Below are 16,796 nucleotides of genomic sequence, written 5' to 3'. Positions count from 1 at the left end.
GATATATTTTATGTATTCAAATGAATAAGTGAATATTGTATAGAAAGTGTTATTTCTACGATAGATACAATATGAGAAGAATGGCCATTATGATTTCTACCGACATTAAAGTAATTCTCTTTTTGCCTTCTTGATTGATCATGATCAGTGTTGTGTTGCTCAGTAAATGCCTCACAAAAAATATTAAGTCATTAAGCCCTTAGATACGCCAATCCTAGTTATTCAGTCCTAATCACTATTCTAGAAAAGTAGTTCGTATGATATATACAGTAACGTAGATATTTTTCGACTGAATCATAAAAATAAATCCCGCAAAAACATAGGCCCTTCCGCTGAATATTTTAAAAGCCAATCTGACCATTACGACGTCTCGTAATATATGCTTTTAACTTGCCTCGTTTTGCTCAACGACACTCTCATATGACGGTTTTATTATACATTACGATGTTAAACCACCTGTCATACTAACAACGAATATATAGCTGAACCAACGTTAACTTCCCGTTTCACAAAATAAGTCTGTTATAATAATCATTCATTGTGTTTAGAATTTTCTTCAGATCTCACCTTACTAACTATACAATAATAATTGGATTATAGAGAACTCAAAGACGGCAAAAATTTCAACAACATGTGCATTATTGTTGCTGAGAAAAAATGTTTCTAATAAATTCATACATTTCTTCGTTTATCCCTTGAAAGTAATCGATCATCTATTTTCTTATTTTCTCTTTATAAAAATTATCACGATTCGCATCGTATCGGTGTGGTTGCTGTACTATCATCCAGTACCTATTTCTATTATTATCTTCATTACCTTTCATTACAACAAGTACTTTACAACGCGTTGTAGCAATGCTCTGGTTTATATCGAGGCCTTACGAGACATTTTTCAGGCCAGGAAACAAAATTGTAAAATATATCCCCGTGGTACCATTCTAGCGGTTTGTTGGCCCTAAAAATGTAAATCAGTGTTGAGCGGTTGTTTAACAACCGTATTATATTTGAAATGGACGACTCTAACTTATAATTGAGAGGTCGTTTTGCCAATTTGTGATAATCGTGACATGATTTTGCTGTAAAACTGGAATTTTGGATTTAAGGCACTCAAAGACCTTTCTTTCTTGGGTCTTGTGTATATTAGAATTATCAATAAAGTAACTGTAGTTAAGTCAATATGAAATTTGAACGTTCTTTATAATTTCCACCAAAGTCTGTAAGGTCTAGTGACGCGCTGATCAGTGTGATAGTTCGAAAAATAATTCAAAACACATTTCAAGTGAGAAATTACTTGTCTATGACCAATGTATCTTTTCGAGTAAGCACCGACTAAGCACGTCTTCCCAATTCAACTGAGATCGAAGTTCGCATACGTAACTTTGGATAATTTCACTGCAGTATGAATAAAGTACGAAGTTTGGGTTGCCTATCGTGGCTTTGGGATGGAATGAGAGCTATATAAATAAAAACTTTGTAGACGAAGTTGTGACACGAGAAGTTATTATCTTGACGAATGGTTATTAAGTGTGCAAGATTCACGATGTTTTTGACGAAAAGTGTAACTAGTTAGGGCAAGATGAAATACAAATTTTCTAAACAAGCATGTTTCATCCTACAATATTTTTAACTTATTATTCTTTCCTCCTAGATCAGGTGTGGCTGGTGAATTTCAAACACTTTATTACTATCAGGAATCTAAGCTTCCTCACAATGACTTTCCTCATAATTTACACATATAATAAAGATACAATTTAATTTTAAAAGGCACACAGTTTCGGAAAGTCTAAGGTTGATATACGAACTGTTGACTGCCGAAATGGACTATTAGTGTTCAATGTAGACCGCATGATTATTATTATTTACTTCTTCATATATCATTTAAAAAACTTCAAGAGATTCAGAAGGCTCATCTTCATTACTCTTCAACTGCAACTGACATTCATTAGGAATATTTTTAGATAGCTAATGGTGTATATTACCTAAAAGATAATTTTCTGGATCTACGTCTGTGATACGAACAACAAAACTGATTAAAGTTCATAAATGTTAACAAGATTTACGCTACGTGCCAACAAAAAGCATCAAAAACTAGTTAAACAAAGAACAACAGAAACCCTAAAGACAGCACGTAAAGTTTTACGACAAACGTTACTTATTCATGTATCGTCTGAGGTGTTACCAATTCAAAAGTCAGATCTGAGTTTGCACAACTTTTTACTCCTACTGCAGTGGGAAATAAAGTGAGAAGTTTGGGAATAAGCGCCTATTGTGGCTTTGAGGAATGCTGGGCGTATAAATAAAAGAGTAGGAACTTTTTGCAGTTCGGCAAAGCAAGAATTTCTTGTTAAGCGACGCTCGATGGAGTATAGAGTCAAGCTTGTAAATGGAAATATTTACTTGTATGGGAAATAGATCATATAATTTATTTTATTATTGTGTATTTAGGATTGTTGTTGTTATTTTTTTCGGCTATAAATTAAACTTTTCACAATTACAAGAAATTATTCCACAACTTGTCTAAAACCAAATCGTAGTATCTTTTTTATTACTTTTAGGATTTTTCTTGTTATGGCGTGGTACATACTAAATAAAAATTTAGATATTTGTTAGCTAGAGATTAACCCTCAAGTTGGAAAGCTTACAAATTGGTGGTAGGTTTTTAATGTTCAAATAAAGTTGTGCAAGAATCTACTTTGAATTATAGTTTCCTTATTTTTTATTGAAAGGTTTAATTTCAATAAAATATGGAAAAACGTTATGAAATTTTATAACGTACTATTCGCTATAATCAAGCCGAGTCAATAGTGGCATTAATAAACTGATTCTTCTCTACATTTCCAAGATTACTAATGATAGTGATTGATGTCCATGGGTGGCAGTAGCCACTTACCATCAGGTGAACTGCATGCTCGTCTGCTACTCCTATATTATAAAAAATGTAGTTACAGTGACCAAAGAGATAATTTGCCTCTTACAATATAAGATGCATTCCCAACAACATTATCATTATTATGAATATTTATAGTTGTTTCTGTTTCTGTAACTTTTTCAAGATCTATAGGCTCTTGAGAGCGCGATGTTAAGTTTAACGGAAGTTATGAAATATGTTAAACGATTTACGCTCTTACTAATTGGATTAATTAATTAGGATTTATTTAGTCACAAGGAACTTAGTACTCACAATTTAAGGCCTGTATTCTATATATTAAATATATATAGGACTGTATTCTATATATTTAATATATTAATTATAAGGACTTAAGTCAAGTGGGAAAGTTGCCTATTTTCTTCCTATTTGCCTATTTTGATGGTGAATATTATAACCTCGCTGAAAGTAGTTCCAATTTTTAGATTACTGTTTTTTTATATTCGAGCCTAAGGATAAAGCATACGTGCTACCTGATGGGATAGTCAACGTGCCTATGTGAAGTCGCCAATGCATCACCAGCTATTGAGAAGAGTTCTATTTGCACGTTTTTTGAAGATCCCCATGCCATAGCGCTCCGGGAATACCTCATGTGGAAGTTCATTCCACATCTTGCACGTTCGTGGCAAGAACGTCCTTTGAGAACAGTATAATACGTAATCATTACTTTATATTCTCTCTCTGTTATATTGTCATTTATTGTGTACTGTATTATTCATTCTAGTGCTGACAGAAAAGCAAATAAAACTTACATCTAAAGTAACTTAACTGAACTTTATGAGCGATTTTATCGTTAGTTTTGTGTTATTGTTTCATTGGGAGGACGATGACCGCTACATATCAATGTCACCAGGGAATAATGTTTTAACTGTTCTTGAAGAGTGACCTCTACCTTTTTCTGTTTTGATGTTTTGCCCTTTTTGAGATTAATGGTAACTTATGTTTTATTTTGACGTACATTATTATTTGGATGGTGTGATTTAATGGTTCGATTTTGATCTAGATAATCATTTTCATATTTTTTATTCTTAGAATCTGTAAGGTTGCTTCGTTTTATGATATAGAGAAATACTTGATTTACAAATTCCAACTACTTAATACAATTTATGTGGGCATTAAGAATTAGTCCTTAGATTCAGCAGAGCATTTATGAGTAATTTTAGGAAAGACATTTAGTCTATGTTAAACTGGTTACAGATGTATGCACTTCAACCATAATCTGGTATCTGGTATTATAAAAGATTGAAAATTTTAACAAAAAAAAATTAACTAAAAAATACAACCTACTTCTATGTCACTACAAAGTAAAAAATAATTGAAATAAATGTTGGTTTAGTACATATTTCTGAAGTCGTCGCTCAATATATTTCGTTGGATAACGATGTAAACAGCGTGTCTAATATGAACGCTGCTGGAGACAAATTATGTAACTCCTCAACCGGGAGTTACATATTTTGTCTCCAGAACCCACTCTGATACTTATCATATTTAAATGTACGAATTGATAACCACCTTCTTTTTGAAGTCGGTTAAAAACAATACCCTTACTAGTAAATATTACAATTACTCGAAAGTAGAGCCGTATAGTTTAATTCAAACATAAGAAAACAAAATAAAAGAACGAAATACTTACAGAAATATTTTCCTACGAAAATTCCTTTTATATTCCGACTTTAATAGAAACACCTCAATTTTATATCAGAAACAGAAATGTGTATTTCTGTTTCCGCTTGTAAAATGTAGCGGAACGACGTAATAGCGAAGCGTTTCCATGTAAATATTTGTAGATGGGGATATTATTGTGTTTATTGGTGTTTATTGAAACTCGGGTAGAACGTGATAAAGCCAGCCATAGATGATACGATTTGTCGTCTCAGTCGATTACTTGGAACGTTGACATAAGCAAGTAGTGATTTGTCGTTTGTCGATTTTGTCGTCCATACCATTAGAAATAATATATAAAATATATTATGGAATACCTTCTTTAATTCATGTTTCACCTGCGGACAAACACCAAATTCAACGTAGTCTTTAGTTATAAACGCGTCGATGACCGGTTATAAGTAGAACCTAATTTCTATGTGATTTTTATTACAAATGTCCATCAGTGGCAGTGCTTACAATCATTAATAAATATAATTACATAAAAAAATTGCTATTTCTCTTCGTAATTACTACTGTATATCCTTGTAGTTCCGGGACAAGAATAGGGCTACGGTATCCCCTGCCTGTGGTAAGAAGTGACTAAAAGGGGGCTTCTCGGGTCATGGGTGGCAAGAGTGGTAGCTCGAAGCCTCCCGGCCAGCGGCCCCGGGAAGGACGGCGGTATGTGTGGTCGCATACCGTCGTACGCACCAGACGGTGCGGCGAGTGTTAAGCTCACCTGGGCGGAGCTCGACGGGGCAACGCGTTAAGAGGACTCCGGTTGCGTTCCTTTGGAGATCCCGGAGTCCTCTACGTAGCGCCGAGGACGGCCACCGGGGGGGTGTTAGTGCGGTAAGAGTCCCACATAACCCTGTGTCGCTCCCACGGCATCGGGTACCATTTGGTTTCCCCCTCGTAAACGAAAAAAAAATACTGCTGTAATTTAATACTTATTATTTATTAATAATAGTTTATTTTAAATACTTGCTATAATAATATTATAGTATTATAATAAACTAAGAACTATTATGTATTCATTGGACAATTGGACCCGTGTATGGGGTCTTTATAGAAAGACTTTCAAGAAATAGGTGACGTAAATAAATAGGGTTAAATATGTTACATGAATACTGATTATTTCCGTTTGCTTTTACAAGCAAATAAAATAAAACTGTCATGTTAAAGGTATTTGCTGCGTCATAACACTTATAACTTTAGGTAGAGGGGTTCAGGTTGGATCTATGAGCAGGCCACAATACGATTACGTAAAATTTAGAAGGGTAAACAGGGATTTCAGGATCTTACTCGTACATTACAAAAATATAAAAGAAGGAATTGGGCTCGTCCGGGATTTGAACCCGGGACCTCTCGCACCCTAAGCGAAAATCATACCCCTAGGTAGGTATATCATATTTATATTCTTCGTATACATAAGAATTAAATATTTTTCAAACTTAAAGCTGCTACTGTTCTTAGTTCTGCTAATGTATATAATTACTGGCTGACCTGGCAAACATTGTATTGCCATATAAATAAAAAATGTCAAGGGTGAATAATCCTTATCATTTAGGGGTATGGAAAATAGATAGTAGCCGATTCTCAGACCTACTGAATATGCATATAAAACTTGGTGAAAATCGGTAAACCGTTTCGGAGGAGTACGGTAACTAACATTGTGACACGAGAATTTTATATATAAGATGTTAATCTGTTACGAAATTATAATTTATTTAGGTTGTCTTGTATAACAATTTTATTTCCTACATCCCCTAAAGTTCAGTCAGCGTAAATGAGATTACAATCAATTAGTATACATATAGTCGTATCCATTCACGATATGATATGAATATTTTATTAGTATTATCTTCGGATTGATAATAAAATGTTTAACCTCTGAAGCGCTACTTACGCCGCTGTTATCTTTTTATATATATATATTTCTTATGTGCGTGTGTATGTCACTGAACTCCTCCTAAACGACTGGACTGATTTTGATGAAATTTGTTGTGTGTGTTCAAGGGGACTTGAGAATGGTTTAGATTCACAATTTAGTCCGTGGAAAAAGTTTTTTTAAATTTATTTTTAATTCGTAAGTAGTTATAGAATCGGAAACTATGCATTTGATCAAGTGATGATCTTTATCAAAGTTGTTGTCCAATTTAGGAACAAATTTTCCGTTTTATGTATGTCATATTATTTCTTTAAAATGCGGGCGAAGCCGCGGGCACCACTAGTTTAACCATAAATTATGAGATCTGCCACCTTTAAATTTTTGGTATAAATACCTTTATTTCGTACTAGCCTACTTTTTAACATCACGCAAAAATAAAACTATTTCTATTCTTTGCTAGCTTTTTAACGCGTATTTGAATTATGCATTATTATTATATAAACACATATTATTATTCAAGTTATGTCAATAGATAAAAATTGATCCCCTAAGTACATTACATTGGTATCAATAACCATAAATCATAAGATATAACGTTTTAAAATACATATTTACCTGTAGGCTCACTGCCCGTTCTATAACTAATATCATAACTACGTTTTTAAGCCTTTTTTTGCAGTGTCTTAATATGATTTATGAAGGATTATGGATCAGAAAAATGTCATATTGAAAGCTAATGTAATAGGAATAGGAAAATATTTTGGATATTTCTCTAACAACATATTTGCAATTATTCATCAACAACCCGTTATTGTCCCACTGCTGGATAGAGGTTTCCTCTCAGAATGAGGAGGATTACGATATGGTCCGCGTTGGCCCAGTGCGAATTGGCAGATTTCACATACCTTTGAAAAAAATTTTTTTAAAGATTTCTGAGGTATCCAGGTTTGCTCACGATGTTTTCCTTCACTGTTTTTTTAGCAAGTGATAATTAATTTTTAATACGCACATAACTTTGAAAGATTGAACCTCGGACCCCTTGATCAAGAGGTCAGGTTCCTAACCACTAGGCTATCACTAAGTTATAATTATTACTATAACGTTATAATTTTACTGGATAAGTTCGTGTATTTACCGGAAAATAGTAAACAAACAATGCAATATTTCTTTATCATGATATTATTTCTATAACCAAAAGGGAAACAAGAATAATTAAAACTTTATTTAACGACGTCATTAAAGTTTTATCGCTAAACTTGATTTCCGTGCAAACAAAATACTGAATAGATCCCCAATAATGATATTTATGCATGTTTCAACTTCCGAACTCGATGAAAAAGCAGGCCCATAAAACAAAGTATTTTCCTGCTGCCGGAATAACAGAACAAGAGCTGGAATTCGAACTTGGGACTAGGGGCTTGGTGTAATGTAATTGAACATGAAAACATTTTATATTTTCTTACCGAGAAACAGATTTTTTTGGTGCAGTCTTTAAAGTTGTAGATAATTATTATACTATTTTCAAATAATTTGCCATTATAGCAACGGTATAACATACTCGTATGTTTCCGTTGAAATGTGTATTGTCTTAATAAAATAGGTGTCACTATCGTTTAAGCACAACACTATTTGTCTATTATCTGTGGTAATCTAGTTTTGTAACTAGATAATAAAACGGACTTGCTTAATGGAATTTTCTTTTATTAATATTACAACAGTTTCCAAGTGGTAAACATATAAAAACAACAAGCATTATAATTGGTCGAATAGAAGGATTTTGGACATTTGAGGAATATTTCAGAATATTAGACGCTACTTATTTTTGTAACATTAAACCATGCCTCATTTCGTTCATCAGTTTCAGTAGATCAACAATCGTTGGTACATTTTATTAATGATCAACTCTTATAAGAACGTTACTTAACACTTCATTTTATATATGGAAATTACATTTAATAGACATATTATATCTTAGGGGAGCTCAGAATGTTGTTTTTCTATTTGTCACATTTCAATGATGGACTTTACCCCATTCCTCACTTGTAAACAAATCAGGATGCAGGTCTCTACTCTCCCCTCACAATGGCAGGACAAATTATCTACTAATATTTACTACTTGTTTATTTTCTAGTTCAGTGTATGGCAACTATGTCAGAGTATTGATGTTTTAGGTATACGCGATTTTAGAATGAATTAATGGGACTTTCGAGTGTTTATTAAGTTGCTATTCGAGTGTGTTAAATTCTTATTTACCTGTAATCTCTAATCTTTTGGAGTCCCGCTTGAGGTCGGGATAAAGTCGGAACACCTCAGATATGTATGTCTCCGCTACCATTTTCAAATTTTATCTACTGTTTTGTCTACCAAGACCATATACCTAATTCTTATTCATAGGACGTAACTCTATACCAACAGTCAAGCACGAAAAAAATATATAACATTGCGATCGTAAATTGAAAATATGTTATAAGTTTTTTATCACAAAATCCTCCATCCCGCGTAGTAAAATTTTATTCCATCCTTTCTTGTACAGGTAAAAAACTTCGTAATAATATTTCAAACACAACTGTTATTGTTGAAGGGCCTCGGAGACCGATTTTAGCGCTGCCTTTACTCCAGAAAAAACTTTCTTTATAGTAACCTTGGGGCCTCGTACCAATGTAAACAGGAGGAAACGGTACAAAATTACATTACAGACATGAGTGTTAGAACGTAAAAATAAAATAGAAATGAATATAGTTCGGAAATAATATTGATAGGAATAATGTTTACATTTATAAGTCCTTTGCGAGATAGACAATACAAAATTGAGTGCTAAAATTTTAACGCCATGTCGTAAAGTGGCGTGAGTACAAAATTAGGGTTTATTTTCACCTATCGACATTTATATGTCGCTATAGCGAGACAGACGGGTACCGTTGCAGACAAAAAGTATTTTCCTATCTATTTTTTACTTCTTAAAAAACATGTTAAAATTATTTAAAAATACAAATAGTATCCAATATGATTGCAACCCTTTGCAACCCCCGACTACGGAGGGTAATATTTTTCAAGCGATATGTCTCATTTTTTGGCATACCCACCGAAACGGCTTGACGGGTTTTACATATTGTGTCATTAGATTAGTCTACATAGTGTGAGTATCATCATCATTATCACCAACCCATTACTGTCCCACTGCTGGGCACAGGTCTCATCTCAGAATTAGAAGGATGAAGGAAGTGAGAGTAACTGTCGCGATATTGTTTTATAATTCTCCAGTTACATCCCGATAGGCACGGGAATAACTGAGAGAGACCTGAAGTATACTTTCGCCTTCACCTTCTTATACCAACACAAAAAACCGACAATAAAAAATAAACGTGCGACATTCTTAAGAAATAAGTCAATTTTAAAAGGTAACCACCGCCTTCATGTCTAGCCGAATCCCTAATCCCTCCCACAATTTATTGCTTAAATCCCAAACTAATAAGCCGTCTATTCCAACAGATGACCTGTCGGCAGGCCTATTGTGACCTGTCTGACACTAGGCTCGTGTAATTTGGACTAAAGCCAAGACGGGATTGAAACGATTCTAGAACGTTAAATAGGTACATTGATAAAATCTCTTGAATCTTTCTTCGTTATCACTTACAGATAATGATGATCACGTAGCTACATACATAACCTTACTCTCTGTGTCCCAAATATCTACTTATAATTGGAGTAGAATGTAGCATGCAGTCCACTTTATCCACAGATAGGGGATAACAATAAAGATGTACGTATATTTGTGATAAGAAAATATACAAAATAATCTTGGGTCTTTGTTTGACACAGGAATAAAGTAGGCGACGGAAGGCATCTTATTTAAAAATGTTTTTATTGCGTTTCCATAACGGTTAATACACTATTTGTCACAAAGTGTAATAAGTAACTTACATCTTCTGTATTTAATTAATTTGTTTCATGAACCAAAACTTGTCATAAATCAAAGCACATTTGGGAATAATTAAGACTACAAATAAAACGTTATTACAGTAATATCTTTACGATAAAGATCATAAATTTTAGTATTATCGGTAGTAACATTTTATAAATCGTTTGTATTTTTTATAAAGCTCTTCATCGGCTCGTTGGTCTAGGGGTATGATTTTCGCTTAGGGTGCGAGAGGTCCCGGGTTCAAATCCCGGACGAGCCCAAACACTTTTTTATTGTTTTGTAAAAAATTTGACAACAAATCAGTTATATTCTAACACACTCACTTGTAAAAAATGGGTAACATACATACATATCATATTTACAAAACCTAAATATGCAGATCTACTCGTATTATCAATTGATGAATACTTACGCTCAAAAATAATCTTAAAATTTAATAAGTTAAAACTGTCACATTTTTAAATTGCTTTTATTAATAATAGACTAAGTGATTACTTGATCTGGATTTTACTAGGTCAAGGCTAACTACGTTAGGTTGTCTCACAATTTAGACGAACGACAACGACACCTCATATGTTGAAATCCGCCAAGTCCCTTAGGCCGTAGGCTATGTCAAAGAATGGGACATGTATACATACAACGGCAAAAAGTATGAATTTTATGCATTCTGTCACATACCAATTTTGCTCAGATACCCGTTATTCATAAGTAGACATTCCATTTTAGTATATAACTAAACTACAGTTCTAATTGCGTGTACTATGGCTCAGTAGATTCATTAGACGAGACTACCGCATCGCCGACGTCTTAATAGATTGTAGTAGATTGTGAAAGTAATTAGTGATGGGGTATTATCGATAATCGTAGAAGTACGTTATGTAAGAGAATCCAATTTCTCTTGTTTCTGACTTAAGAACATAGCGTTGTTGTGTTCTAGTTTAAAAGTTTTTTAAGAGAAATTGTAAACGAGAATGCAATGCAAAGTAAGTCTTGTCATCAATGGTCATCTGTAATCAACACCAGGTGAAATTAGATTCTATCTTGTTTGAGACGAGCGTTAAGGACTAAGTTGAAACGCCTAATATAGTTATTTCTCAGTTTGTACCTGTAGTCCCGGGACTACAATAGGGCTACGGTATCCCCTGCCTGTCGTAAGAGGCAACCAAAAGGGTGCCTCTGGGGTTGCGGACGGCAAGAGTGGGAGCTCAAACCGTCCAGCAAGCAACCCCGGGAAGGATGGCGCTATGTGTGGTCGTACATCGTCGTAAACACCAGATGGTGTGGGAGGAGCGAAAAGTGCTCCCCCAGGGCAGAGCCAGATCGGGCATCGCGCTTGAAGGATTCCGGTTGTGTTCCGTTGGAGATACCGGAGATCTCCACCAAGCGTTGAGGACGGCCACCAGGGGCTTGTAAATCGGTAAAAATCCCACATAACCCGGCGTCGCTTCCACTTTGTCGGGTACCTTTTGAAGGTTTCCTCCTCGTAAACAAAAATAATGGTTTCTCAATTAACACTGCTATTATAAGGCAGAAATATATACGGCAGTGATGCGTCTGCAGTTGAACTATAAAGCGTTCTACCACCTTCAAAAGCTTGTTTATTGCATAACTCTATAAAGTGCCCATTGTTTCGAAACCACAAACAAACATCAATTTTATTTATTTTTATCGATGTTTTCCCTATCATAAACCATTTGCATAACCCCAACAATTGTCCATACTCCCATAAAATAAATTTGGGTGTTATGAGACTTATGTGTTGCACTTATGTTTATTAAGGTCACTTTATTACTATTGCTTGCCCCCCGGTTTTCCTTATGGGATTCTATAGTTTATGGGACGCATATTGCAAATGTGTTTATTCATTGTATGGATACCAGTGTTTACATTTGGCTCAAGGTATCATCTGACTCGGGTTTCAGATTCAAGTCCTGGTTACCCAGATTAAATCAGATTTTTTCTGAGTTTGTATGTTTGTGTATTTGTGTGTCCATGATTCTAAAAATCTTAGTATTTGTTCATGGAAAACTTATTAGTTTAAGTGACAATCTATGTATTATAAAAATAAAAAGATGTCTCAATTTATATATCTGAAAATATTTTGCTATGAAAGGTTTTCTTCAAGTTACAAATCAGATGTAGATTGTGTAAATAAGAAGAAGGTTTGTCCTTTGAATTTTTTTCTCCTTTATTCAGAGTTCCCCACTCATATAATCTAAAAGGATATTTTGACTACTTAAATGTCACGAGAGAGGGAGATGGTATTAGTCCAAATAAAAAATGTAAAAGGTTAAAAATTCCAGTCTAGAATATTGCCCTTCCAAAAATTGGATTTCGGGACTCACGTAAAAACATCTGAAGTAAAAATGCTCCTAACTAGAAAACATGCTCCAATTTCCGCTAACAGCGGACCACACATCAATAATTTGATTGAGTGTGATATAATTATACATTAGATAAATAATAGGTACTGAAAAACAATATAAATAACTTCATGTTTCCAGTATTTTAACATAATATATTTTCTTTCGACATTTTTGTAAATTTAATACTAAACCTGACTTACGTAGTAACTATTTATTAATCTGTGACCTGACCTCTTCATAGTTCGGTTAATGGTCTAGAATAATGTTATATCGATAACGCCCGGAACATCACTAGAGGGATATAATGCGGCGTTAATGACAGGTAGGCCGAGCTCCACATCTCTATTAACTATTTTTATGCTGTAATGGGTTATTTGATAAATGACTTTATCTTGTTGGTCGTCGAACGTTTTTCGTCATAGTGGTAAGATATATATGCTGCACCTACATATATACTTTGTATAATATTGAGGTAGTAAATACATAGTAAAACTGCATACTCGCAGTCAATCTGATAAGCCGGTGCATTTACCCATGGATCAATCAATCACGACGAGCAAGCAGTTCACCTGATGGTAAGTGGCTAATCCCGCCCACGGACATCTTTAATCAACCCCAGATAGGATTAGATTTTCCTACCTGAGGTCGGCCTAAGTTGGAACGCCTAAGTCGGGAAAGTGTGTCTCCCTTACCACACCCACACCAGAACACAGCAGCGTTTAAAACTGCTGTTATTAGGCAGAAGTAGGTGTGGCGGTGGTGCCTCTGGATTTTTCCCACAAAGGGCTCTACCACCTTCAAAATACGATAGAAGTCCTTAGAGAGATCATAACAACGATGCCTCGTTCATTGACATAGAACATGACATGACATAGACATTAATCTAGACGATCACGCATAATACTCGGACTGACCATGCCTATCCATCTGTATAAATAGGAACGTCACAAATATATAAATATCTGAGAAATGGATTTTATAAGTTCCTAAGTTATACAATTTCTGCGAATGATAATGACAAAGATATGTGTAATGTAGGAAACCCTACGTGACTTTGTTGTAAACACATAGATATCAACGAGAATAAAAATTAGCTTTAATTTGGATATATATGTTACTATATTTTAATAACAATACCAACCGGCTCGTTGGTCTAGGGGTATGATTTTCGCTTAGGGTGCGAGAGGTCCCGGGTTCAAATCCCGGACGAGCCCAACCAACCTTTTTTATTTTGATATCAGATGAAATCTTTATAAAAATTCTGTCAATTTTTGCCTAATAACAGCAATATTAAGCGCTATAGTGTTTTGTTTTGACGGTTGCGTTAAAAACATACTTATCTGAGGCATTCCATTCCAAACTTAGTTTTCTGGGAGAGTAACGCAACTGGGAGCTATATCATCTGCGAAGCTAATCTTATCTGGGGTTGATTACAGATGTCTAATATTGATAAGATGAGTGGCCCAAAAAAAAAAAAAAAAAAAAAAAAATCTTAAGGGTATGTGAGGTCTACCAATACGCACTTGGCCAGCGCGGTGGACTATGGCCTAATCCTTCTCATTCTGAGAGGAGACCCGTGCCCAGCAGTGGGACAGTAATGGGTTGATGATGATGATGATGAGTGGCCCGTATCGGTAGCCACTTTCTATCGGATGGACTGTATGCTCATTAGCTACTTCAAAATTATAAAAATATATTTTGAAATATTCAGACAATATCTATAAAGTTGTACAATGTACATTCTTCAAAAAATGCAGATGTTTTCAGCATTTCTTTGATTTAAAAATATACACACCTTGTTCAAGTACTCAGACGAGTCAAGAGGGGTTCATAATAACCCTTTCATATTCGTCCCAATTTAACGTGACCTTTCATTTTGCTAATTCAAAAATGCTCCATATTAATTTCAACAATGTTATGCAGTGTGAGTGTGACCTACTATCACTATGTTTACGTAGTGCGACCATGGCCTTAACTTAAAGTGAAAGTGGAATGCGTACGCAATAAATATGTTCTCTACTGGTATGATGTTGTTTTTCGATAGTTACCTCAACCGGCTCGTTGGTCTAGGGGTATGATTTTCGCTTAGGGTGCGAGAGGTCCCGGGTTCAAATCCCGGACGAGCCCAAATAATTTTTATGTTGTTGTGAAACCAACAAGAGATGAATACATATGTACTCGTAAACACCGTTATGTATATTGTAGATCAGAATTCTTCTGTTAATTTGTGTGTATTTTCTCCTAATTCTCGATAAAGTTAATCTACTTAATTAAAATTTGTATAAATGTATTAATGACATTATTATTTAAATTTAAAATTGTCAATTCTTGGTATTTTTTCCATTTTTCAATATCTTAATATGCTTCGTTCGAATATAACAATATATTGCCATTAAAATGAATGACATTTAAATTAACATAAATAAAATTATATGAAAATTAATATAGGACCCTTCCAACAGGCCTCGATTATCTTCAGTGTACAGTAACGAAGTAAACTATGTATGGTTAAAACATTCGTCTTTGGCGTATTAACTTAAAATTTATTATAAACATTAGAAGCGACGGCCTAGAAATTCGTCCAAAAATTACGCAAACAATTCCACCTTCCATTCCACCCAGCACATAGTGCAGCGCATAAAATCCAAGACGATGATATATTAAGATTTCTCTAGAACCCGGACGAACCCATTTAAGTGAAACAGAGTTCCCAACTATTATCACCGGGACGAGTTGGGAAACTTTGACACCATAAGTGTTTCCTTACACTACCCCGAGTGGGAATTCAATTTATCATCCGAACAAAACTTTGTTATGAATGCGACAAAATTCCTGAAAATTTACCGCCACTGCAGGATTTCTGGTTTGGGGGAGCCAGTCCCTAAATATTTAAGAATGTATATTACGACGTTGGAACTTTTGCTATTCATGCACTTGGAAGCTGTCCAAATTTGACATGTGTTAAGTTATACAGGGCGTTGATGAGATATGAAATAAGTCTGTATCAAGACTAAAGTTAACAGAACACGAGGATGTAACGGGCTCAATTTATATGTAATTTAAAAAGTCATATTTTAAAAATCACAAAGAATGTTTTGACAGGCACGGCCCGAATCTACTTGGGCCTGTTATGTCTGACACTTTCTGTCCCTGTAAATTTAAATGAACCCAAACTATGTGCGGATATCTTCATAATTTGAAGGCTTATTTAGTAATATATTCGTTTTATTGGTTTATATATCCCTTAGACCTTATTTACGTATATATTATCTGTAACTAAGATCAAAAACAGTAAAGACGCCCGTAAAGTGACGAATTCTAATATACTTTTCTAGGCAACTAAGTAGAAAAATTAACTTTGGTTCAGTTGAAAAGTTACATTTGCAGTTACAAAAGTCAGGGGACGCAATTTTATGTTTTGGATTTAAAGAGATAAGTGTAAAGCTAAAATAAGTAAGTAAAGTAGTAGTTTCAAGGTGGTAGAACTATTTGTGGTTCGACTCCAGCGGCACCACCGCCACACCTATTTCTACCTAATAACACAGTGTTAGGCACTGCTGTGTTCCGGTTTGTTTTGTGTGGTGGTGGTGACAGACTTTTCCGAGGCGTTTCAGCTTAGTCTTCATGGGTAGCGGCGCATCTGAGGCCGACCTCAGGTAGGAATATCTAATAATATCTGGGGTTGATTACAGATGTCCATGGGCGGCAGTAGCCACTTACCATCAGGTGGACTGCATGCTCGTCTGCTACTCCTATATTATAAAAAAAACCTAAGTGAAATGCTAAATACAAGTTTGTGGAATTGCACTACCTACTTGTCCCGCGGCTGCCATGTTGGAAAAGGCCTTCAAATCGTTTTCACGCTCTATCGGGTAAACTATTCGTCGCACATTCTGTGACACCCAAAAATAAAATTGCGTGCTCTGACTTTTGCACACTAAGCCCAAAAGTGTAACATTTCAACTTGTATACCTTTGAGTATGTTAGCCTTAAAACAAGTACACGGATTTGGCAGTAGTGAGGTTGCAATAAAGAGACTATCACTAG

The 16,796-nt window shown here is 34.8% G+C and overlaps 1 protein-coding gene and 3 non-coding genes across 4 annotated transcripts in view; 3 read left to right on the top strand and 1 right to left on the bottom strand.

Moving 5' to 3' along the window:
- Positions 1 to 16,796, bottom strand: part of LOC140757137 (dopamine D2-like receptor) — a 135,648-nt gene that overhangs the window by 75,085 nt on the left and 43,767 nt on the right. The window lies entirely within an intron of this gene.
- On the top strand, positions 10,571 to 10,642 carry TRNAP-AGG (transfer RNA proline (anticodon AGG)). Its single transcript has one exon. It is a non-coding gene; the product is annotated as a tRNA-Pro (tRNA).
- On the top strand, positions 13,892 to 13,963 carry TRNAP-AGG (transfer RNA proline (anticodon AGG)). The gene has a single exon. It is a non-coding gene; the product is annotated as a tRNA-Pro (tRNA).
- Positions 14,805 to 14,876, top strand: TRNAP-AGG (transfer RNA proline (anticodon AGG)). Its single transcript has one exon. It is a non-coding gene; the product is annotated as a tRNA-Pro (tRNA).

This window comes from Epargyreus clarus, unplaced genomic scaffold (genome assembly GCF_041222505.1).
Source record: "Epargyreus clarus isolate Ecla_fem2 unplaced genomic scaffold, WU_Ecla_fem_2.2 ptg000001l, whole genome shotgun sequence".
Taxonomy (NCBI): domain Eukaryota; kingdom Metazoa; phylum Arthropoda; class Insecta; order Lepidoptera; family Hesperiidae; genus Epargyreus; species Epargyreus clarus.
The sequence above is the reverse complement of the archived record's forward strand: the minus strand, read 5'-3'. Positions and strand labels throughout refer to the sequence as shown.